Source organism: Eurosta solidaginis, chromosome 1 (assembly GCF_040869045.1).
Source record: "Eurosta solidaginis isolate ZX-2024a chromosome 1, ASM4086904v1, whole genome shotgun sequence".
NCBI lineage: Eukaryota > Metazoa > Arthropoda > Insecta > Diptera > Tephritidae > Eurosta > Eurosta solidaginis.
In genome coordinates this window covers 303,214,025-303,240,268 of record NC_090319.1, presented here as the reverse complement: position 1 = coordinate 303,240,268, position 26,244 = coordinate 303,214,025, and the positions used below count along the sequence as shown (strand labels likewise).

Genomic DNA, 26,244 nt, shown 5'->3' with positions numbered 1-26,244 from the left:
AAGTTATTGTGTGTAGTTATAGCTTCTTTTACCCAATTGTCAACCCCACCTACCCGTGGCGAAATAATTTGCTTTAGCCGCCGAGGCTCAGGTAGCCCCAAGTTCTTCAAGAAACTCGGGGATGGGAGGCGGTGTGGCCTATAAGGCTTAGCGTGGTCATAATAAATCGTTCCCGAGATGGCGGGGTTTACCCTTAATGGCCTTGTTACAGAAACATATCGGAATTATATTTGACAAAAAACCATCAAGATAACACTCACCAAAACCTTCGGCGCGTGTCTTTGCCACTAAAAAAGCAATAATAACAATGCGGTTTATAAATGCCGAAAGGTAGTTTAGAGAAATTCGCAAAGACCCCCTCCCCATCGTGACGCAATGCATAGCCGCAACTTGCACAAGGTGTGGACACAAGGACAGAATTACTCTAGTTTCGTTGAACCACTCGAGGGCAGTGCTCTGTCAGAACTTTTATGAAAAAAGCCTATATCGTCTTCGATATTCGATTAAAATTGATATCTGAGATGAAGAAATTTAAATAATTTAAATACTTTGACAGTTCGTGTTGAGTCTTAAACAAAATATTTTGGGGTCGTGTCCTGAAAACAAATCAGGTCAGTAAAGAACGACAATCCTAATATTTGTATACATACACACTGTTTTATAAATATACCTTTAAGCTCTAACAGAGCACCTAATAACGCACACACACACTGATCTACATCCAAATACTTGCATAGCAAGAGCTTAGCACTCGATTCGAATTCAGCATCAACATTAGCTTTTTATGTATATAAGCCGGGCCCACGCAGCACCAGCAACAATCCAACAACAAAAAGAAATATTTAGTACGTTTTTCCGTATACTTGAAATGAAATCTGTTTGCGGTGTGGGGGTGTATGAAGTACGTTTAGACAGAGTTTGCCTTTCACCAGCTTGAGTAGATTTAACCTAATTAAGAATGTTCAACAGGACGTTGTCGGAATACAAAATGAATGATGGACATTGTCAGTGTAGGCTGCTGTTGTTTTGTTTACGCTAGAGATTTTCTTTGTTTTTGTTGTGGTAAATGTCTTTTGTGAAAGTGTGGCATCTGGTGCGAGTCCTGTTTTAACAATAACACGTTTTGCTCATTTGTTGTTGTTGGAAAAGTTGTACTTTTTACTGCCTTTATGCCACATACTTACTAGATTTGTATGTATGCAGTCGCCATGGAAAGTTTTATTGTTTCGTTTTTTAAGTTGCTCTAAGGAGTATATGCATTGTAGTTGTATACCCAATTGTTTTTTGTAAACAATCTAAATATATCAGTAATTAAGGGAAACATAACAGAAATAGTAAATAAACGATGTAAATGTGTATTAAAAATCCGAAACCGATCGAACAATGATCAGGTTAAAGTTAGTTGCTTTATCCCTACGTTTATACCATCCTTCAGAAGTACGTCTGTTCGCAAGTGGCTCAGCCGTCTGTTTATATGCAGACTCATATGGCAGCTTTTCAGGGAAATTTCGAATACTTATTCATTGTTATTTAAAACTGAACTTGACGCAGTCAACAAGGCCTTTAAAAAATTGTATCCAAATCGTCAAATAGTAACTCTAAGAAACTAACAGCAGAGTTTAGCTGCATCACAATTATTGTAGATACGTTTAGCTCATAGGTTATGTAGAGAAAAGTAGGAATATCCTTACTGAAGTTGAAAAAACGTTGATATCTCTGGGCAGCTTGCGTTCTTCTTCTGCGACAGGTAGTCGAGATTCATTGCAGAAGTAAGTAGTCAGCTAAACTTTTGGGCCCAATCAGTCAGCAGAGCCAGATGGTATCTTCGCCCCTCAACTGCAACACGCTGTCAGTCTAATGAGGCCGCTAAGGCTAAATTTAGTACTCGAGTATTGAAGGGAGGTTAAGGTAATTTGTATTTCAAGAACAGGAAAAACCTCTCTTTCAAAAACAATGATTTAAGGCCTATAAGCCTGTCCCCATTTATTTTTGAAACTTTAGGATGACTTCTGTAAGATTTTGTCAGGATATCGATGGAACCATCGCCTTTTTCTCAAGCTCCATGTATAAATAGTAAATGTAGATAAACAAAATGTGCTCTGAATGCCTTGGTATCAGTTATTGGAAGACTCGACCCCAAAGAATACACACTGGCAGCCTTCTTAAATACAATAGGTGCCTTTGATAATGCGCTTTCAGAGACAAACACTCTGGCTTTAACGAGCCTGCGGATCGACGCATATCTAGTTGAGTTTATTGAAGGCAAATGTATAGCTGATGAGCTGGCGCGAAGGGGTACGACTGCCCACATCCTTCTCGGAAATGACTCGGTAGGTATATCTGTGGCCTGTTTTAAGGCCCGTGCGAGTATTAGTACTATAAACACGGCAAATATGTTCTGGTCAGCGCTTCTTAGATGCGAGTCATCAAATTGTATTTGGCCTTCCTATGATGAAGTACGCATTTGAACTCCTTTTACTCTGAATAGGTCTGGGTTCTTTCCTTGTCAGGGTCCTTATTGATCACTGTTTGATAGGAGCTCACGCCCCTGGGATGGGCATGAAATCTTTAGATTACTCTCGTGACTGCAGCTGTGTTGAGGATAAGGAAAGCGTGCAGCATTTTTTTGTTCCGCTGTCCGGCACTAAGTAGAAGGTGGTTTGGCGCTTTCGGTCTAATGATATCTAGGAGGTTTGCAAGCTCGAAATAAAAGCGATAGTTAAATTTATTGATTTCCAAAAGTGGTTCGAGCCCTAGAAGCTGGTACAGTAAGCATCACATTGAGCCTTTGGTTGCCAATATATCGAGCTGGGATACAACTACTGGCCCAGTCCTTTTAACCTAACCTATAATATGCAACTAGGAGGTGACGCCCGAACGGTATATGATTTTATTGTTCTCTTTGAAAGTTTGAGTCTCAGGATGACGATAAAGAGTTTATAACTTTAAGAGCGATGCACTGGTATGCCTGTTTCAACTATGTGTTATATTAAGATGCCGTGGTTACTCGAGGATTTGGTCAAAGTTGAGTACCAAGTGAGGTTTAACTGGCCGGCCAATACCATAATGTATAATGCTGACAGGAATTGTTTTATGACCAAATGGAAACCCAAACTAAATTCTGCCTTGAGACCTGACAACTCTGCTTCATTTTGTAGCAATTAAGATATTCCCCAAAGTGAGGGTTTTCGATGCCAATGGTTCTCAGCGGAATATTGATACCAGTACGGCCCGGAAATTTGCACCACCATTATGTTACTAGCCCGACCATCTCGAGAACGTCTAACGACATAGGTGTGTGAACCTTAGTCGCCTTCTACGAAAGGTATATCTGCCGCTGGAATATTCTTAGGCCCTTAACCTACTGAAGTTTGGAAACTTTACTTCTCTTACTTACTTACTTAATTGACGCTTAACCGTCTAAACGGTTATGGCCGTCCAACAAAGCGCCAGTTGCTCCTTCGCTACGCCAACCGGCGCCAATTGGTCACACCAAGGGAGTTTAAATCGTTTTCCACCTGGTCCTTCCAACGGAGTGGGGGCCGCCCTCTACCTCTGCTTCCATAGGCGGGTTCCGATAGAAACAGTTTCTTGGCCGGAGCATCATCTTTCATTCGCATAACATGGCCTAGCCAGCGCAGCCGCTGCGTTTTAATTCGCTGGACTATGTTGATGTCTGCGTATAGCTCGTACAGCTCATCATTAAATCTTCTTCGGTACTCGCCATCGCCAACGCGTAGAGGTCCATAAATCTTTCGAAGAACTTTTCTCTCGAACACTCCCAAAGCCGCTTCATCTGCTGTTGTCATGGTCCATGCTTCTGCCCCGTATAGCAGGACGGGTACGATAAGTGACTTGTAGAGTATGATTTTCGTTCGCCGAGAGAGGACTTTACTTTTTATTTTATTATTCGGGTACCAAAACTGTGGCGCTTTTGGCTCAGAATTTGAGGAGTCATGTATATGATCCAATTTATTAATAGTTTGTAAGCTATTTTGCTTTAAAACACTGAAGTACTGCAGAATCTTTGGTTTCAGGGATTGAGGGGTTGAATGGGATAAATTCAGGGAATAAAGAGTTCAATGGAGTATTGTGCTGGGCTCAAACCTGTTAATTGAGCCAAGAACATTTTTGACCAACTGCACTCAAACTGAGGCTCAGAAAGCTTGAAGTCTTTAAAACTAGGTTAACATGAATTTTACCAAACAAAAATCACAACTGGCTATGTAGCCTTCAAATCCGCCTATGCACAACCCCACTATTTCCTTGTTTAAATATTAATTTAAATAAATGTTGCTCACGTTTTCTTCTTTCCCTAGTTTGCCTCTCCCTCCCACTGATTAGTTATATTTCATCATTTCAAAGTTGTTGTTGTTGTGGCCATTGTTTTATTGGTATACCACTTTTTCTCACATTTTTGTTGTTTTACGTACGACTGCTTGTTGAATATTCTACATTGATGAATTTAAGTTGAACTGTGCGGGGAAGGGGGGAAGCAAACATGCAAGCAGGCTTTGCCAACAATTTTACTACTTTCTCTATGCTCGCTTTACTCTGTCCAACTTAATAGTGTCGTTATTTTGTGTGTCTACATCAAACAGTTCTTATGGATTAACTGTCTTTCGTGCGTCAGGCACTTAATCTTCATTACAATTACGATCGACTTGTTGGAGGCGCACCTCAAACTGCGCTGAAATCAGATGAGGTCAAGGAAGTGTCTTACACACAAATACAAATGAAGAGGGGAGCAAAAATGGAGGAAAAGATATAAACGAACTGAATACTGAAAAAATTGTTCATTAGGCCATATTGCAAAATAGACATTTTCCCTTCTTACTTACGAAACAGGTATCCCCTACAGCCATCTGTATTTGGTTCAGTTGTACCAATGCGCGCTAGGAGGTCGGCAAGACAATTTCCAGGTATGTATTTGTCTGGGGACCCAGATGATATTAATAATAAAATAGCACAACGCACCGCAAACGGGGTCAAGCATTCCCATACCACCGTCGGTCGCATAACAGTTTAACTTGGATATTTAACAGCCGCTGTGCTATTAGACAACATTCATCCAGCGCATGCTTAATTGCGGCAACCTCCATCTGGAAGATGTCGTAGTGATCAAACAACTAAGACTGATAGTTTTACAGGTCAAGCGAACATCAATGTGCTTTGCGCAATTCCTTTGTCCTCTTAATAGGGCAGGCCCTATCTAATGCTTCCCTGTACTGCTGGTTAAAATAGCTGACAAGATCGAACAAGGACGAACTCTTGTCTGTACCATTTTTCTTATACACCAAAAGAGGTATAGATGCAGGTTGGAAACATGCATCAGATTGCAGACTCCTTCAAATCTTTGAAGTTTTAATATCACTAGGGAATTATTATCAAGCCGCTTGGCCTGATTTTCGATGACTTTCTGAACCCCATTTTGAATTCGCTTCAAAACTCTACAGCGAAGTTATCGAGTCATCTTCTAAGCTCAAGAAATGACGTCCTCAGGCAGGTAGTATTTGAGACAAGATTACATGGAATTAAATGAAACTAAAGGGCATCAAACGCCTACATAAGATCTTATGGTACACAGATTGCTCGAAGGCGTCAGAAGGAAGCAAGAGTCTTCGGATCGAGAGCCAAAATATCAGTATTTCTGGGAGCACACCCCAGCATTTTTCAAGCGGTTGTATTCACCACAAAAATCAGTGCGCTGAGCTGAACCTTCAACGCGGATACTCCATTGAAACAATCGCAATACACAGTTACAGTCAGACCGCACTCAAGCCAATTTCGGCGATCGAAAAGTCAGCACTGATCTTTTAGTGCGTGGAAAAGCTAAATTAATGAACAGCACAAAACATAGTATCGGACCACAGGGGAGTGGGGCGCAATGAGCAGGCGGACAGCCTGGCTAGAGAGGCAGCGACTATACGATCGATTAGTCCTGAGCCGCTCCTGCCAGTCCGCCACAGGAAGTCAGGAATATTCATTATTAGAAGAAAGGGAAAAGAGACAAGAGCACTGGAGCAGTGCGCCAGATTTGAGACAATCTAAGTTACTGTTAGGAGGTTATGGTACGATTCGATATAGGACAATAGTTTGCCTCTAGCCTAAGAATTTTAACATCTATTTTTACATGACATTGTAGATTCAACAGCAATATGCAGAAATCGGTCATAAAATCGATATGCTGATTTTGTGATCTAAAAGCGGAGATGGCGGAACATATTCTCCTGGAATGCTACAGATTTTCAAGTCGTAGGGCTTCGTTTTTGGTATTACTATGGCCAGAGCTTTACCACATTCAATCCCTTAAGCCAAGAGAACTTCTAGGCTTTATCAAGGAAGTTGGCTTAGATGAGGTGCTATGAAGAAGATGAGGGCACAATAGACCAATGGGCGCAGTGCAATTCTCAATATATTATTTATCTATCTTTTGGAGTATTAGCAATTTCCAATCGGTGTGTTATCGATTTACCTCTGGACCTAGAAATCGAGAAACATTCGTTTTTTAGTTCTACATCTGTAGATCTTCACGAGTGCTAGGTACTCACATCATTTTTTTTCCTAATACCGTCTAATACACATACCCATGTAATTATAAACATTATATTATTCGCTATAGCTTCCAGAAAGCACCAATCATTTAAATTTTGATTACATAACATTTTTCTTTTCGTAAGCGCACGAAGGCAAAATTCAGTGAATGAATAATAAATGAGTTAAAGGGCATTTAACAACGAATGTTGCATGTCAATTCTTTAATTTATATTTTGGGCTCACAAGTTGAATTGGCGGGGCGTAATATTTGGGATATATTGTTTGTAATTAAAATTTTGAAATTTTAAATGGTTCTTGACAAGTAATTACGATTACGCAATAAGATAAATTCCTTTCACGGCTCAATCGTAAATTTTAAACATATTTAAATTATAAGCCATTTATTAGTGCTTAAAGTCCCCTGACACATATTAACTGCTGAATAATTTTGACAGAGTAGAAATGCTTTGTGAAGCTTTTGTTTCATTTACCCTTTCGGTACCCTTTGCTGTATCTGTTCGAACATTTAAATTTTACGACAAATGCTTGCCTGGTTTAATTTTTAGAGCTTTTGTTTGTCCGAGTTTTATTGCTCTTTTGTATAATTTTTTTTTCTATGCCGGGCTACCATTTAGAAGTAAGATCAAAAATACTTTCGTAACATTTTGGTTAAGGGAAGCAATAGCCCTGCCAATGTTTATTTGACACGACAAACCTCTTGATCTTAAAGTTTCAACAGTTCGGCCGGTAGTCCGTCGTTACCAGAAACTTTGTTTATTATAGCTTTCACGAAAATGAAATGGTATATTAACTTCGTCACGAATCTTAAAATTATAAGTCCTTAAAGGAAAAGAGATAGACTCACCAATAAGTATATCGTATTCATCAGGATGAAGATCTGAGTTGATTTAGCCATGTCCATCTGTCCGTCTGTATGATAGTATGCAAACTAGTCCCTCAATTTTTGAAATATCTTGATAATATTTGGTGAGCAGGTATACTTAGGTATCCGATTAGATATTTTTCGGAACCGGCCGGATAGGACCACTATAGCATATATCCCCCATATAACCAATTTTTCAAAAAATAGGATTTTGTTATATCTTCCTCAATTTATCAGATTGAAGCTTCAAACTTCACCATATGCTTTCGTATATTTCACATATCACTGTCTAAAAAAATGGATAAGATCGGTCGTATATATAGCATATATCCCCCACAACCGATTTTTCAGATAAGAAGCTTTTCGTAATTACTGCCCCATTTTAACAGCTTACTTACTTACTTACTTAATTGGCGCTTAACCGTCTAAACGGTTATGGCCGTCCAACAAGGCGCGCCAGTCGCTCCTTCGCTCCGCCAACCGGCGTCAATTGGTCACACCAAGGGAGTTTAAATCTTTTCCACCTGGTCCTTCCAATGAAGTGGGGGCCGCCCTCTACCTCTGCTTCCATAGGCGGGTTCCGATAGAAATACTTTCTTGGCCGGAGCATCATCTTTCATTCGCATAACATGGCCTAGCCAGCGCAGCAGCTGCGTTTTAATTCGCTGGACTATGTGGATGTCTGCGTATAGCTCGTACAGCGAATACTTACGTATAGAGCATTCATTGTTGTCTGAAAAAATTTTATAGATCGGTGGTATTTTTAGTATATACCGTATATAAACTGTCATTTATACCCCCTGTTTTACGGCTAGAAGCTTCAAATTTAATCAAATAGTTACGCTTACGTCATATATTGTTAAAATAAGTGACTTGTGATCATACTGTTTACATGCAGACCACAAAAAACCTGAAACTTTGCATCATCACACAAAGTACCTACCTATTTTTATACTCAGTTGAGCAGAGCACACAGAGTATATTAACCTTGATTGGATAACGGTTGGTTGTACAGGTATAAAGGAATCGAGATAGATATAGACTTCCATATATCAAAATCATCAGCATATAAAAAAAATTTGATTGAGCCATGTCCGTCCGTCCGTCCGTTAACACGATAACTTGAGTAAATTTTGAGGTATCTTGATGAAATTTGGTATGTAGGTTGCTGGGCGCTCATCTCAGATCGCTATTTAAAATGAACGATAACGGACTATAGCCACGCCCATTTTTTCGATATCAAAAATTTCTAAAAACCGAAAAAGTAAAATTTAGTAAAATTTTGGACAATGGGCGTGGCACCGCCCACTTTTAAAAGAAGGTAATCTAAAAATTTGGCAAGCTGTAATTTGGCGGTCGTTGAAGATATCATGATGAAATTTGGCAGGAACGTTACTCCTATTACTATATGTATGCTTAATAAAAATTAGCAAAATCGGAGAACGACGACGCCCACTTTAAAAAAAAAATTTTTTTAAGTAAAATTTTAACAAAAAATTTTATATCTTTACAGTATATAAGTAAATTATGTCAACATTCAACTCCAGTAATGATATGGTGCAACAAAATACAAAAATAAAAGAAAATTTCAAAATGGGAGTGGCTCCGCCCTTTTTCATTTAATTTGTCTAGGATATTTTTAATGCGATAAGTCGAACAAAAATTTACCAATCCTTGTGAAATTTGGTAGGGGCTTAGATTCTAGGACGATAACTGTTTTCTGTAAAAAAGGGCGAAATTGGTTAAAGCCACGCCCAGTTTTTTAACACGGTCGACAGCCTGTCCTTCCGCTTGGCCGTTAACATGATAACTTGAGCAAAAATCGATATATCTTTACTTAACTCAGTTCACATACTTATCCGAACTCACTTTGAATTGGTATAAAAAATGGCCGAAAACCGACTATGACCACGCCCACTTTTTCGATATCGAAAATTACCAAAAACGAAAAAAATGCCATAATTCTATACCAAACACGAAAAAAGGGATGAAACATGGTAATTGGATTGGTTTATTGACGCAAAATATAACTTTAGAAAAAAACTTTGTAAAATGGGTGTGACACTTACCATATTAAGTAGAAGAAAATGAAAAAGTTCTGCAGGGCGAAATCAAATTCCCTTGAAATCTCGGCAGGAATACTGTTCGTGGTATTACATATATAAATATATTAGCGGTACCCGACAGATGATGTTCTGGGTCACCCTGGTCCACATTTTGGTCGATATCTTGAAAACGCTTTCACATATACAACGAAGGGACACTCCCTTTTAAATTGATATCGTACAAACACATTCTAGAGTCACCCCTGGTCCACCTTTATGGCGATATCCCTAAATGGCGTCCACCTATAGAACTATGGCCCACTCCCTCTTAAAATACTCTTTAATGCCTTTCATTTGATACACATGTCATACAAACATTTCCAGGGTTACCGTAGGTTCATTTTCCTACTTGGTGATTTTCCCTTATTTTGTCTCCAAAGCTCTCAGCTGAGTATGTAATGTTCGGCTACACCCGAACTTAGCCTTCCTACTTGTTAATGTATGCAAAACTATTTTTATTTTATATTTATCTTAAAATCGCTTAGGTAGGTACATCTGTTCACTATATTTTTCTTATCTTATATAGCCGTTATTACGAATGGAATAAGATTATTGTTCAGCCCCGTTTTTCTTGTTTGATATTCACCTTCACGCAACTGGATAGCCAAATGTGTCGACACATTTATGGCCATTTATGGGTTGCCGCATTACCAACATCAAAAAACAAAAAAAAAATAACTCAAATATGTGCAAAAACAATAAACATATTCGTTACAATTCGTCGTACTTAATAAAAGCAAAGCGCCGAAAACAGAAGCAACACCTGTAAAAACAACAGGAATATAACGGTTGTAATAGCAATGGATGCAAAGCGAGTAGAACAGAGCAATAAACGAGCAATCATTCAGTGGATGTGGCAGAATTTTAATGCGTGGAAGTGGGTGGTTAAACGAAGAAAGAGAGAGTTGTGCACTGTGGAGTAGAAAAAACAATTGGTAGGAACATTATTGTATGTGGTTGCATGCATAATAACGGTAATGGCGATAGCGTAAATAAATTTCTGCTTATAATAATGAAAATTTCGCAACACATTTTCGTAATATACTCCTCTTGCTACAACACTAACTGCTCTTACATAGATTTTTACAACCTTACATATGCAAGGGTATTTATATACATACATACGTATTAGTGTGTATGTTGTGGTTATAGTTATTGGTTTGGCGTCGCCACAAACACAAACGCAAATTCTCGCTATTTTATTGCAACCATTTCATTGTTATTTATTTATGTTTTGCTTTACCGGTTTAATTGTTGGCTTTTTGGCGCCACCACTGACGTTGCCTGTGTGTAAGCTGAGCTTAATTTTTTTTATACCCAGCTGTACTTGTACACAGAGTATTATAACTTTGATTGGATAACGGTCGGTTGTACAGGTATAAAGGAATCGAGATAGATATAGACCATATATCAAAATCATCAGTGTCGAAAAAAAATTTGATTGAGCCATGTCCGTCCGTCCGTTTGTCCTTTAACATGATAACTTGAGTAAATATTGCGATATCTTCACCAAATTTGGTACACGAGCTTATTGGTATTGAAAATGAGGGAAATCGGATAATAACCACGCCCACCTTTTTTATATATAACATTTTGGAAAACACAAAAAATCTGATTATTTATTAAATAGTACACCTAGAATATTGAAATTTGATATGTGAACTGATATTGAGACTCTTAATACAAATTTGAAAAAAATTTTAAAATGGGCGCGGCACCGCCCACTTGTGATGATATCAATTTGACAAATATTATTAATCATAAATCAAAAATCGTTAAACCTATCGTAACAAAATTCGGCAGAGAGGTTGCCTCTACTATAGGGAATGCTTTGAAGAAAAATTAACGAAATCGGTTAAGAACCGCGCCCACTTTTACATAAAAGATTTTTAAAAGGTTCGTGGACGAATAAAACAAGCTATATCTTTGCAAAAAAGAGCTTTATATCAATGATATTTCATTTCCCAAGTGAATTTATAACAATAAATAGGAAAAACTTCATATTATTATAAAAAGCGGGCGTGGCACCGCACCTTTTATGACTAAGCAATTTTCTATGTTTCGGGAGCCCTAACTCGAAGAAAAATTAGTTCAGAATAGAACCATATGTATATGTAGTATTGCGCAGCCTTTTAACACTATTAAGCACACAAAACAAACAACAACAGCATTTCAAGTGTACAGCTGGGTATGTAATGTTCGGTTTCACCCGAACTTAGACTTCCTTACTTGTTTTTTCATTGTTTTCGTTACAAAAATGTAAATATGCGAATATATGAAGGGATGCAGATTTGCTCATAATTTTTGTTTGCGACTATACAAATAATACTGAATGCATGCTTAATTGCAAAAAAAATAACTTCGCAGAGCGGGGTGTTTTCATTTCTGCTGTGGACTCTGGTTACCAATCAACTACTCAGGCGGTTAGGTGTGAGACCTGTTAAACTCACGGCTTACGTAGATGACGTTGCAGCTACCATAAGTTTAAGTGCCTTCCATCAATTCACTCTTAGATAGATCGGGTGCTTCGCGGTGTACTTACCTACTCATCTTATGCTGGCTTCAGCGCCAATGCGGAGAAGACGGATATAGTCTTATTTACTAGAAGTTATGTAGTCATGGATCGGTCTAGGCCTAAGCTGGTAGGCGTGATTATGCAGAAAAAACTTTGTACCAAAATATCTAGCAATTAGGAACGAACCACGGGATACACAAAGCTTGACACAAGCAACAGTGCAACCTATACTGCACAACCTAATTACAAGGGATAAGATTTCTTGAGCCCTCCAATCTTTTAAACCATTCAAAACTCGGAGTTACGCCTATACAACTGCAAAAATCACTGGAGTGCAGCTCTAACTGGCAATACACTATAATCGAAGGTGTCGTGGCACTAAACCACATCCCACGTATATAGTACAGGCAGAACTTGCAGGGGTATCAGTGAGCAGTTTCGTCAGTAGGGGAACTCCCCAAGGTGGAGGCTAAGGGACATTGAGGAGGAGAGGGGCTGTATAGTTATAGCATATGCTGACGACCTTTCCTTGGTAATAAGTGGGAAGTTTCCACACACTTTCTGCGATATTATGCAGTTGGAATTAATAAAGGTCGAAGCATGGGCCATTGATAATGGTCTAGGCGTGAACACAAATAAGACGGAGCTGGTGCTCTTTACGAGGAGGTATAAGATACCACCTCTCTCAACTCCAGTGCTGGCAAACACAGTGCTTAAGTTAATTGAGTCTGCCAACTATGTAGGGCTCACACTTGATAAGAAATAGAACTGGACACAGAATACCACGGAACGTGTCCGTAAGGCCACGGTTGCCCTCTACATATGTAAAGGGGCGACTATACAGAAATGGGGTATATCCCCTGTGATAGTGCATTGCATATACACGGCCATAGTTAGGCCAATACTGCTATACGGAGTGGCGTTATGGTGGCCCGCCCTGAATAAATCCTCGACGGTTCTTGCTCTTCAAAATGTGCAAAGATCTGCACTACTATGTATAAGCGGAACCATCCGCACAACGCCAACGGAGGCTATGAATGTAATACTGAACCTACTACCCATAGATATAGTAGGCATTAAATATGCAGCATGTGCAGCTATCAGGCTGAGGAAACTGACCACATGGTCGCACTGCAAACATACTGAAATTCTCGACAGATTCTGCATACCAGAATTGACAGATTTCTGCAAACCACATACCAGCTTTAACAAGGGATACGAGATATTAATCCGTGAGAATGAACAGTGGGTGAATGACCCTGATTGGCCCACTAACATCATTCAGATCTACACAGATGGATCTAAACTGGATAACAGATTCGGAGGGGGTGTATATTCGGAACAATTGGACACACAAAGATCGCTTAGCCTTCCGGATCATTATAGCGCATTTCAGGCCGAGCTTGCGACCATACAAGACGCTGTGGACTGCCTTAGGCAGAAGGCAGTCTCTCAGAAGTATATTTATATTTTCTCAGACAGTCAAGCAGCACTGAAAGCCCTTGACTCTGTCACAACTAATTCTGAAATTGTAGTAGGCTGTCGCACATCACTTAACGTGATGGCTGAACAGTTTACTCTGCATCTGGTATGGGTTCCGGGACATAAGGGCATACCAGGTAATGAGATGGCGGATGAGCTTGCAAGAAAGGGTACATCCCTTACACTTTCGCCATCCTGGAAAAGTTTGGGCATGCCGCTCAAGATAAAGGAAGCTCTACTGATGGAAGCGTGAGCCAGGTGGAAGCATCATGATAAATGCCACACGGCAAAACTCACATGGCCGGAATGGAATGAGAAGAGATCGCGAGAGCTTCTCACCCTCCATAAGAAGGATATTTCCTTAGTTGTAGGTCTTCTCACTGGTCATGTTTGTATTGGACCGAATGCGGAAAGGATTGGCGCTCCGTTTAATGATTATTGTAGAAGCTGCGGAAGCGAAGAAGAGCCTGATACTGTTAGGCAGCTACTCTGTGAATGTCCAGCGCTCGGTAGAAGAAGGCAACGTTTTATGGGGAAGATTTTTCTCGTAGATCTGACTGATATAGCTGAGGTCAATACACGACGCTTAGTTAGCTTCACAAACTCAACGAAGTGGTTTGATTAGGAGAGTAGGAACAAATCCGTGTGGTTTCTTAATGGGCCTATAAAGGCCTAAGAGTGCCGCACCGATGTGGACGGCAGCCACTTGAAACTAACCTAACTAACCTAGGGATCATTCTGGATTGTAAGTTGTCGTGGAGGCTTAGCGTGGAGAAGAAAAGAAGTCCTTGACAGGATTTTGTGAATGTAAAATAATTTAGGCTATCATTGCTTAGCATAACCGGAGCCCTGAAAACAACGCCAACGGCTGCACTGTATGCCATGCTGCACATTCCACCTGTAGACTTGGTGGCGTTAACAACTGTAACGTTTCTCAATGTAGGCCAGTTTGAGCGCAGACCATACGGTCATAGTAGTACAACATCATCAGATATTGGACTAACAGACTACCTAGTTGCCTACCTGCTTTTCGAGGGGTCCCTTAGAGCTACGATACAGGTGGAAGGTTGGAACAAGGGCGCTCAAATGGAGGTACACGTGTACACCGATGGTTCCAAAGTAATTGGAGGAGTAGGGTCTACTGTTTACTCTGGTGATCAGGAAATAAACATATATTGCAAGACATCAGATCACTGCTGCGTTTTTGAGGTGGGAGTAGTAGTCGTCGCCAAAGCAATAGATTTACTGGAAGAAAATAGCTTGAACTGCAGCCGCTTCAACTTTTATATTGACCGCCAGGGAGCAATTAGGGCAACTATCTTGCATAGCATAACATCTCAAAAGGTGTTAGAATGTGAGCATTCCTGGAAAGAATCATGATAGGGAGAAGCATACATCTATATTGTCTCCGAGGGCGTATGCGAATAGATGGAAATGAAAAAGCGGATGAGCTAGCTGAAAAGGTAGCATACCTCGAAGCTTGCTCCGTAGATGTTCCAATCAGATTGGGCGATATTAAAAAAAGGCGAGAGTTGCACATGATCGACCAAGGCGGAAAGACGTAGACCAAAGCGCGAGGCTGCAAAGTGTCGAAAATCACGTGATGGTCTTTCGACTTCAGATTAAAAAAAGCTACTCTTCTTATAATTAACAAGTAGGAAGGCTAAGTTCGGATGTAACCGAAAACTAAATACTCAGCTGCCAAATTGCAGCTTGCAAAACTTTTAAATTACCTTCTATTAAAAGTTGGCGGTGCCACGCTCACTGTCCAAAATTTTAATAATTTTCTATTCTGCGTCATAAGTTCAACCCCCTACCAAGTTTCATCGCTTTATCCCTCTTCGGTAATGAATTATCGCACTTTTTCGGTTTTTCGAAATATTCGATACCGAAAAAGTGGGCGTGGTTATAGTCCGATTTCGTTTATTTTAAATAGAGATCTGAGATGAGGGCCCAGGAACTTACATACCAAATTTCATTAAGATACCTCAAAATTTACTCAAGATATCGTGTTAACGGACAGACGGACGGACGGACATGGAACACATGAACATGACATGAATTTCTTTTTTCGCTCAGATCATTTTGATATATAGAAGTCTATATCTATCTCGATTAATTTATGTCGTTAGGGGGTACCGTTATGCGAACAAAATTAATATACTCCGTGAGCCCTGCTCAGCTGGGTATAAAAAGAGAGAACTTTACACTCATGACGGGTATTCTGACTGGACCCAACTTTCTGGCGTCACATGCTTAGAAATAAGGCTTAGTCAGTGATACTATTAATGTATAAGCCCGACAATTTTGAGAACGATCTCATTGAACCTTCTGGGTCTTCCACCATGTTCCATGGGGAACATTGCGCCGCCAGAGCCTAGGCTGTAAAGAATCAGGATTTGCCACGCGTGAGTGAAATTTACAATTGCATTGGCGAAGCTATAAATTGTACTGGCATCCTCTTGAAGGTTTGCGCTACACAACCGCTTCAATCAAGTATGTATTTAAGCAGCCTTTCAATACAGGTATACCTACCGCAGGTATATTTTTCAAGCCCTCTTACCCACTGGAGTCTCGTTTTGTTTTGTTTGACCATTTGAGATCCTCTTGGACCGGTCAGTTCATTTCTTCCATTTCTCAAAGTTTTTTCAAATTTCAAATTTTCATCATAAAATCAGCTAACATGTTTAGGGACAGATTTTGTATGACGCCATGAAACTTTGCATCGCAGTTACTCACATTCACTGTCACCACTATGACTATGATTGCTCTGTCTAATAGTGTAACGAATTTAGGGAAATTCCGCTTATTTACAACCTTCTGCTTACGTTCGTATCGCTAAACTGTTGAATAAAACACTCCTCACTTCGCAGCTGATAGCGTGCTTAAATCAAACTGATTACGGACTACTCAGATTCTGCTGCTATTATTCTCTCTGCCCAAATGTCTAGACGTTTCTTCTTCTAGAACCCTCTACCTGGTCACGAGCCATACGCGCGTGTATTTGTAGTGTGTAACCATATGCGTGCGTATATGTGAGCGAAGCAGTAGGTGATGATGACATGCGTTTATGAGTATTTTTCTGCTGCTTGTATGTATGTGTGTACATGATTATTAATTTGTTTACGTACATACAAGTGTGGCAGCTTGCTTTATTGTTGTTGTGGCTTTATTTACTTAGTATCAGATTAGTGATGTGAGTATCTCTTAGTGTTACTAATATTCGTCACAATAGGAATTTAGGTTCATACGAGAAAAACTTAGTCATTGCATTATACATAATTTGCCCTTTACTTTCATAACTTTATCTTTCCTTTGTAATACATTTTCCATTTTTCTAAATTTTCGATATCAAAAAGGTGGGCGTGGTTATCGTTTGATTTCGCCCATTTTCACTGAAATTGAATGGATCCTGATAAGCCAGTATACCAAATTTCCTCAAGATATCTAATTTTTGCTCAAGTTATCGTACTAACGGCCGGACGGCTCATTCAAAATCTCCGCCTAAATATTGTGCTTTGTATTAATTTTTGTTCTGGTGAAAATTACTTGAAGCCCATCTGTTTTGCAGTAAGAACTTCTATAATAATTGACGGATGTATTCACCTGTCTGTAGAGTTAATAAATAAAACTTTTATAATTTCTAGCTAAAATATTTTATAGTTGAATTAGCAGACCCGGCAGACGTTGTTCTGCGCTAAATTTGGGCTTTATGCATATATTTTAAAAATCTTTTTTTGTCTAACTCTACCCTCCCCCTCTTCACTTTTTCCTAATTCTTTTATTCACTCCTCCGCAGGCAAATCGCATAGGACGTATGTAAGTAGGTATGCGGGTATTATTAATTCATGTCCTTGTTTCGAATTCGCATGCATATTTATCAGTTTTGCCAGATTTACGCGAATAAATCGAATATCACAATGAAAATTACTTTAGAGCTCTCAGCAACGGCTTTCGTTTGATATCCATATTACCTACACATTCTAGGGGTACCCGGGTCCATTTTTTGGCCTATATATCTAGACCCTGTACGTCGATCGCAACCAAAGCTATGTAATAACTACCGCGTGAGGTATACGCAACTTGTGTGAAAGCTTGAACAAAATCGACTGACGCATCTCTTCACACACCGGCGACCAACTAACACACCCTTTAGCCTTTGTTTTTATATATATAGATTTTTATTTTTCACACCTCACTATATTATTAAAACGAAATGCAGAACTTCGTTGCTTTTGAAATTCAGCTTAAAAATTGCACATGGAACAACTAAAGACTCTCCTGATTTAAAAAAAAATGTCATAGTACCTTTATATCGCGGGCCCCGTCAGAAACCCCGGGACCGGGGCTAATCCCTCCCCCCTTCTTGGCGGGCCTGGTGATGTGATATACTTAATATAATACGCTATAATATTGTTACGAATATTAGCAAAACTAAGGAGTGCTGCCATCTCCAGGCCGATGCTAAGCAGTGACGTGAATTCACATCAATAATTCAATCATTATGTATCCACATTATCGAATCAATGATTGCGTCTACACATATGTACACATTCCGACGAGCAACATTTACATACAAGGCAGCGAGAGATGAGATGTCACACACAGATGAATTTACTTATACGCTTATGTGTGTGCGGGAGACTGTAAACTACAAACTCACATATGTACAGCTGAGAAGCGCTAAAAAGTAGACAATTGTAAACAAGTAGAAACTATATGAGAACTATACACACACGAATATAGTTGGTAAGTTCTGGAAATAGAAGAGCCTAGATGTATGCAGCGTAAACTATAAAAGCGGCACAAGCGAGTAAGAAGTAATTCAGTTTGATTTGAGATTTGGATTAAGCGCTATCTAGCGAGCTATAGCAGTATTATTTTGAATAGTAGAGCTTCATTTGAGCTGTCAACCAGTTTGGTTATTAAGTCAGCGAGTAGCAAAGTATAAGTGTTATTGTGAAGTACTTTAATAAAGGCCATTTTTCCATTATTCAATATTGGAGTTATTTATTCAACAGTTTAGTGATTCGAACGAAGCAGAGGATTGGAAATAAGAGGATTTGCAAGCAAATTCGTTACAATTGGTGTCAGAAGAGGAATTGTTGAATAAATTCTAGAGGACAACAAGGACATGGCAAAGTTAAGTGAATTGAAGATCCCGCAACTGAAGAAGGAGTTGGAGAGCCGTGGATTGAATACAAGCGGCGTTAAACTCGAACTTCAGGCACGGCTACGAGAAGCAATGGAAGCAGAAGGAATTGATGTGGAAGAGCATGTCTTTCATCTTGATGGCGAGGAGACAACAAAAATTGAAGAGAAAAATGAAACACCGCAGACAATGGCGAACACAGACCTGAACATGATATTGGCTGCAATATCGGCACAAATGTCCGAAATGTCATCACAAATATCCACAAATATGTCATCACAGCTGAAAGAACAAAAGACATATATGGCAACCCAACTGAAAGAACAAGAGACACGCATAACAGTACAACTAGAAGCACAAGAGGCGCGTATATCATCAAAACTCGAAGCGCGCATGGACGAAAAAATAATGCAGTTTGAAGAAAAATTCGAGGCAGAGGTGGATGCGTTGAGAGGTCGTATACAGGAATTGCAACTTAATCGGCCGGCTGCTTCAGCGAGTAATACAAAGGTAAAAACTCCATCTTTTGACGGTTCTGTTCCTTTCCAGGTCTTCAAGCTTCAGTTTGAGAAGACCGCAGCAGTGAACAACTGGAATGCGGAAGATAAAGTTGCTGCACTGTTCATGGCGTTGAAAGGGCCTGCAGCTGAGATTTTACAAACCATTCCAGAGGGCGAACGGAACTGTTATGAAGCATTGATGGGCGCTCTAGAGAGACGATACGGAACTGAGCATAGGAGACAGATATACCAAATGGAGTTTCTGAACCGCTTCCAGAAGCCTGGTGAAACATTGCAAGAGTTTGCGTCGAATATTGAAAGGCTAGCACATTTAGCGAATGCGGACGCACCCGTGGAATACACTGAAAGGGTAAAAATCCAGAGCTTCATATATGGCATACGAGATGTGGAAACGAAGCGGGCTACATACGCAAACCCAAAGCCAACATTCGCAGAAACGGTGTCACAAGCTCTGATTCAGGAAACAGCGTCGCTTCTGTGTAAGCCAGTTTTCAAAGCACGCCGTGTGGGAGTAGAAAGGCCAGAGTGGGTAGACGCAATATTGGAGGCGCTGAAAGGATCGCAAAAGCGGAGTGAAAAAGTTATCAAATGCTTCAAATGCGGGAAGTCCGGTCACATTGCACGTCATTGCGATCTTGGTCCTAATAGTTCCAACAATGTGGGTGGCCGTAAACGCAAAGCTGGAGGAGATGAGCAAGAGCGAGTAAGAGATAAAGAACGAAAACTTGCCTCAGCTATTGTATGTCCTGTGATATCTGTGTCGCAAATTGGAAGGAAATCAAGCAGTCTTACCGTCAGAGGGAATGTGGATGGCAAGGAGCGTGTACTGACTGTAGATACGGGCGCATCTCATTCCTTGATTCGATCTGATTTGGTCTACAAGAGAGTAAAGTCATTACCTGGAGCGAGGTTGCGTACGGTCACAGGCGAATATAACCAAGTCCAGGGAGAAGTAATATGTGAAGTCCTAATTGGGAAGGTCATGGTTCTACACAAATTCGTTGTGGCGGAGATCGTTGATGAAGTCATATTGGGAGTTGACTTCTTAGTTGACCATGACATCAAGATCGATATGCAGAAAAGGGTGATGCATTATAAGAACCAGGATGTGCCAATTAACTTCAGTTTGGAAAAAGGTTTCAGCAGTAATCGAGTACTTGTGGAGAAAAGTCGACAAAGGCCACGAAAGTCAAAAGTAAAGGTTGATGAAACGAATGGGCCAAACAAAGCGAAATCAAAAGTACCTGCGAGAAAAACACCGGCATTGACAAACCCAAATGGACGCACTAAAACGACTGCAAGAATTTTGCAGGAAGCATGCAAGGGTTGTTTCAAGCCATCGCGCACTTCTCTTGGGAAACGGCGGAACGATACTGTCAAGCCAATCCGTCAAGCGCAATCTCTGCGAAGTAGTCCATTGGTCAAACAACAGAGTGCGAGGGAACGACTAAGGATAATGAGTAGTAAGATCAAACGCAGGGACAATGAGAACAATAATTCGGAAGGGTTCTTGGAGGGAGATTTGGTACACTTAAACAACCCTCACCGGCGGAAAGGTGTTCCAGCCAAATTTCGGTGCAGTTGGAAAGGCCCGTACAAAGTTGTGAAGAAGATCAGTGATACCATCTACCGCATACAAACCACTGGGAAACCACGAATTAGAAGAGTGGTACATTTGGAGATGCTAGCGGCAGTTAGATCGGGAGATTTGTCTGATCGGGACGATCAGACTTAGGTGGAGGGCAGTGTTACGAATATTAGCAAAACTAAGGAGTGCTGCCATCTCCAGGCCGATGCTAAGCAGTGACGTGAATTCACATCAATAATTCAATCATTATGTATCTACATTATCGAATCAATGATTGCGTCTACACATATGTACACATTCCGACGAGCAACATTTACATACAAGGCAGCGAGAGATGAGATGTCACACACAGATGAATTTACTTATACGCTTATGTGTGTGCGGGAGATTGTAAACTACAAACTCACATATGTACAGCTGAGAAGCGCTAAAAAGTAGACAATTGTAAACAAGTAGAAACTATATGAGAACTATACACACACGAATATAGTTGGTAAGTTCTGGAAATAGAAGAGCCTAGATGTATGCAGCGTAAACTATAAAAGCGGCACAAGCGAGTAAGAAGTAATTCAGTTTGATTTGAGATTTGGATTAAGCGCTATCTAGCGAGCTATAGCAGTATTATTTTGAATAGTAGAGCTTCATTTGAGCTGTCAATCAGTTTGGTTATTAAGTCAGCGAGTAGCAAAGTATAAGTGTTATTGTGAAGTACTTTAATAAAGGCCATTTTCCATTATTCAATATTGGAGTTATTTATTCAACAGTTTAGTGATTCGAACGTAGCAGAGGATTGCAAATAAGAGGATTTGCAAGCAAATTCGTTACAATATTTTTTATTGATAAGCACGTTGTTTAATTAAACACCAACCAATTACCCGGAAGTATATCCGCACCACCTGAAAATGCGAGTGCCGGTGCGTATACGTAACATTTTATTATTACGTATAAACAAATAAAAAAAATTGCAATAAAATAATATTTCTACTATAAACTGAGATATAACCTATCCTATCTCTCAAGTTAGATCGAACTACACACGTGGTGCAAAACAAATTAAAAATCGGTTCAGAAGTTTAGGAGTCCATCGGGAACAAACATAGTGACACGTGATTTTTATATATAAAGATTAGAAGCCTTATAAACCCGCGGGAATTTGCTATTTAAACACAATAACATAAATATTCTGAAAGAGCTTTTGCTTAGCTTTTTTCATTTGATCCAATAACAAAAAAAATTTTAATCAACTGAAATTGAGACAGTGGGTGACCGGAAAGTAATTATAATGTCTGTATTAGCAAATATTGATACGGCCATATAACTTCTGCAATTGACACATCTATTTAAGTTATTAGTCTTAATAAATGATTTCTATTCAAATAAATTTTATTTATTACAGGAAAGAGATACCAGACTTTAAACTGAAATAAATGAAGATATTAAAGTCAACAAATCAGGTTTGTTGTTGTTGCGCCGGGCTCTACTGACAGGAGGGCGCCAAATGGTCCGTAAAAATGAACTTCCTGGATAATTTGTATTTCTATTGCTACTGATTCCTGGAAAAATGTTCTATACTAAAAATGCATTAATATATCCGGAACACTTGCCACAGATTGTAGAATAATTGAAAGCATGTCTTTTTTTTCTCACGTCCAACGTTACGATGCGAATTATTAAAAAATGCTTTAACAAAAACTGTCAAACGTGAATCTGAAACATCCAAACAAACGGTTAGCGTTATCGTCGATGGGCTAGTGAATGTAGTAGAACACCAAGAACAATTAGCAGAGGACCCTAACACCACAAGCAACACCAGAATCGAAGCTACAATTCTACAAAATATACTAATTATAGTCTCATAACATTAGTTCATTTCTGGTATGAACCCTTAAGAAGGATTGACCGTGTGCAGCTCAGATTAAAAGATCCTGGGATGAATTTTAGAGAAGCGAATCATGATCTTAAATCGTTAGCGACTGAACTATCCGGAATCCGAGACATTCTCTGTGAAGAAGCAATAGAAAATGAGAAGTATCTTTGTAAAAAATGGGATATTGATATAGTAAAATACAAAAAATATTTCTTACAATAAGGTGCCCCAAGATGCCCGGCGAGTTGGCTAGAGATGTTTTTCCGCAGAATGTAAAATTTCTCGCGTTATGAAGTGTTCTCGATTGCCCTCCAACCAGAAATACGTAAAAGACTTACATGACTAAATGGCCTTAATTTTAGATTTTAATTTCTCTTAGACGTTGGAAATTGGTTAAACAAAGATAATAACGACTTAGAAAGAAATTGTAAAAACTTGGGTGAATTTTATAATACAGATTTCGATGGAACAGAACTTTTTATCGAAATATGTGTCTGCAAAATATTACTTCGCAGTAGAAAATAAATTGAACCCTCCGTTAGAATAACTTACTTTTATAATCTCGTATGGAGAAGATGACTTTCCAAACATGCGAGTGGCACTTCAAATACTCTTGACTATCACAGTATCAATTGCGAGTTGCGAACGTTCATTCAGCAAATTAAAACTGATTTTTATACTCAGCTGAGCAGAGCTCACAGTGTAAATTAACTTTGTTCGCATAATGGTAATCCGTAACGGCATAAATTAATCGAGATAGATATACAGCCCAATTCTAAACGAAAATTCCGTGCGAGTTTTCTCCCTTCTCCCATTCCTCGTATTCTAAATAAAAATTCCTTGTGAGTTTTTTCACTTCTCCCTTTCCTCCTATTCTGAACAATGTTCGAAAAAGCGGAAACCGGTTATGGGAGAAAAGTAGGTATTATGAATGTGAGGGAGAGGGAGATTGCTCTGCCATTTCATAGGAGTTTTTTCACTTGTTAAATTAAAGGGAATGCATCAAAATAGTTAAAGGAAATTGGTTATTTGAAGAAAGAACACTTATTTGTACAAATTTGTGCTAAAAGGTGTATTTATATTCTACCACAATATTCTCACTTCTAATACAACAACAACTACAACCACAATATTCTTTATTTTAAGTTGAATAGTATATCATAAGCAACGGTAGAGCTCTTGGTATACAAATTTGATGCAGCCATCCAGAAATTGCGCAAGGATTTTTTAAAAAGGCTTAAATAGATTTTGGCATATGATGAAGGACGAACTCAACTCAATTTGGCCGCCAGAAAATTGCTTTGCTGAATGAAAGCAGGCAACTCCGGCAGATTTGTGTTATGCGGCCGTCTTCTTCTTATTTTCCGCTGTTGATGTTGCTGTGGCATCAATTCATTACTCATTTCAGTGAATACCACATGAAATGCAATAAATACTGTGCAATGTTTATATTTTATTTCTTAATTTCCAACAAATTTGCAACAATAATTAAACTTTTCAATTTTTTAAACAAAATAAGAAATGTGCAACGAAATTTCAATTGACAAAACAGCTGACTTCGAAAATTCGAAATTCCTATTCCCCAATTATTGTTCTCCCTAGGAGAACAGAATTGGAGGAATTTTTCCGCGGGAATAAAAAAATCCGCGAGAACAAAATTCCGGGAGAATATTTAGAATTGGTCTGATAGACTTCTATATATCAAAATGATCTGGGTGAAAAAAGAAATTAATTTAGCCATGTCCGTCCGTCCGTCCGTCTGTAAACACGATAACTTGAGTAAATTTTGAGGTATCTTGATAAAATTTGGTATGTAGGTTGCTGGGCGCTCATCTCAGATCGCTATTTAAAATGAACGAAATCGGACTACAACCACGCCCACTTTCTCGATATCGAAAATTTCGAAAAACCGAAAAAGTGCAATAATTCATTACCAAAGACAGATAAAGCGATGAAACTTGGTAGGTGCGTTGGCCTTATGACGCAAAATAGAAAATTAGAAAAATTTTGGACAATGGGCGTGGCACCGCCCACTTTTAAAAGAAGGTAATTTAAAAGTTTTGCAAGCTGTAATTTGGCAGTCGTTGAAGATATCATGATGAAATTTGGTAGGCAGTTACTCCTATTACTATACGTGTGCTAAATAACAAATAGCGAAATCGGATGACGAACACGGCCACCTTAAAACAAAAATTTTTTTTTTAAGTCAAATTTTCACAAATAATTTAATATCTTTACAGATTGAAGTCGAAATATCGAAAAATAAATATATTTTGAATACTACTAAAAAAGAAGTTTTATTCAATAATCTAGCCTAAAGCTCAATCAAAATTATCATTTTTAAAGTATAAAAGTAAATTATGTCAACATTCGACTCCAGTAATGGTATGCTGCATCAAAATACAAAGACAAAAGAAAATTTTAAAATGGGCGTAACTCCGCCCTTTTTCATTTAATTAGTCTAAAATACTTTTAATGCCATAAGTCGAACAAAAATCTACCAATCTTTGTGAAATTTGGTAGGGACATAGATTCTATGACGGTAACTGTTTTCTGTGAAAATGGGCGAAATCGGTTGAAGCCACGACCAGTTTTTATACACAGTCGAGCGTCTGTCCTTCCGCTCGGCCGTTAACACCATAACTAGCGCAAAAAGCTATATATCTTAACTAAACTTAGTTCACGTACTTATCTGAGGTCACTTTTTCTTGGTATAAAATATGGCCGAAATCCGACTATGACCACGCCCATTTTTCCGACATCGAAAATTACGAAAAATGGAAAAATGCCATAATTCTGTACCAAATATGAAAAAAGAGATGAAACATGGTAATTGGATTGGCTTATTGACGCAAAATATAACTCTAGAAAAAACGTTGTAAAATGGGTGTGACACCTACCATATTAAGTAGAAGAGAATGAAAAAGTTCTGCAGGGCGAAATCAAAAGCCCTTGGAATCTTGGCAGGAATACTGTTCGTGGTATGACATATATAAATAAATTAGTGGTACCCGACAGCAGATGTTCTGGGTCACCCTGGTCCACATTCTGGTCGATATCTCGAAAACGTCTTCACATATACAACTGAGGGCTACTCCCTTTTAAAACCCTCATTAATACTTTTAATATGATACCCATATCGTACAAACACATTCTAGAGTTAACTCTGGTCCACCCTTATTGCGATATCTCGAAAAGGCGTCCACCTATAGAACTAAGGCCCACTATGTTTTAAATAATCATTAACACCTTTCATTTGATGCACATGTCATACAAACACATTCCAGGGTTATCCTAGGTTCATTTTGCTAAATGGTGATTTTCCCTTATGTTGTCACCATAGCTCTCAACTGAGTATGTAATTTTCGGTTACACCCGAACTTAGCCTTCCTTACTTGTTACATATATATTTACGTTCTACGATGCGACAAGGTGACCTAACATTATTAAGTATAGAAAAAGAAAAGTTTTAAATAATAAATTTTGATGATATCATTGATATATTTGCTTCTTCAAAGGCAACAAAAATTTGCAAATAGATATTATTTTTAATAATGTTTTATAATCAGATTATAATTAAATATGTATTTGAGT

At 38.9% G+C, this 26,244-nt stretch overlaps 1 protein-coding gene across 10 annotated transcripts in view; it reads right to left on the bottom strand.

Moving 5' to 3' along the window:
• Positions 1–26,244, bottom strand: part of LOC137237551 (uncharacterized) — a 1,245,508-nt gene that overhangs the window by 798,783 nt on the left and 420,481 nt on the right. The gene's annotated exons all lie outside the window — the stretch shown is intronic.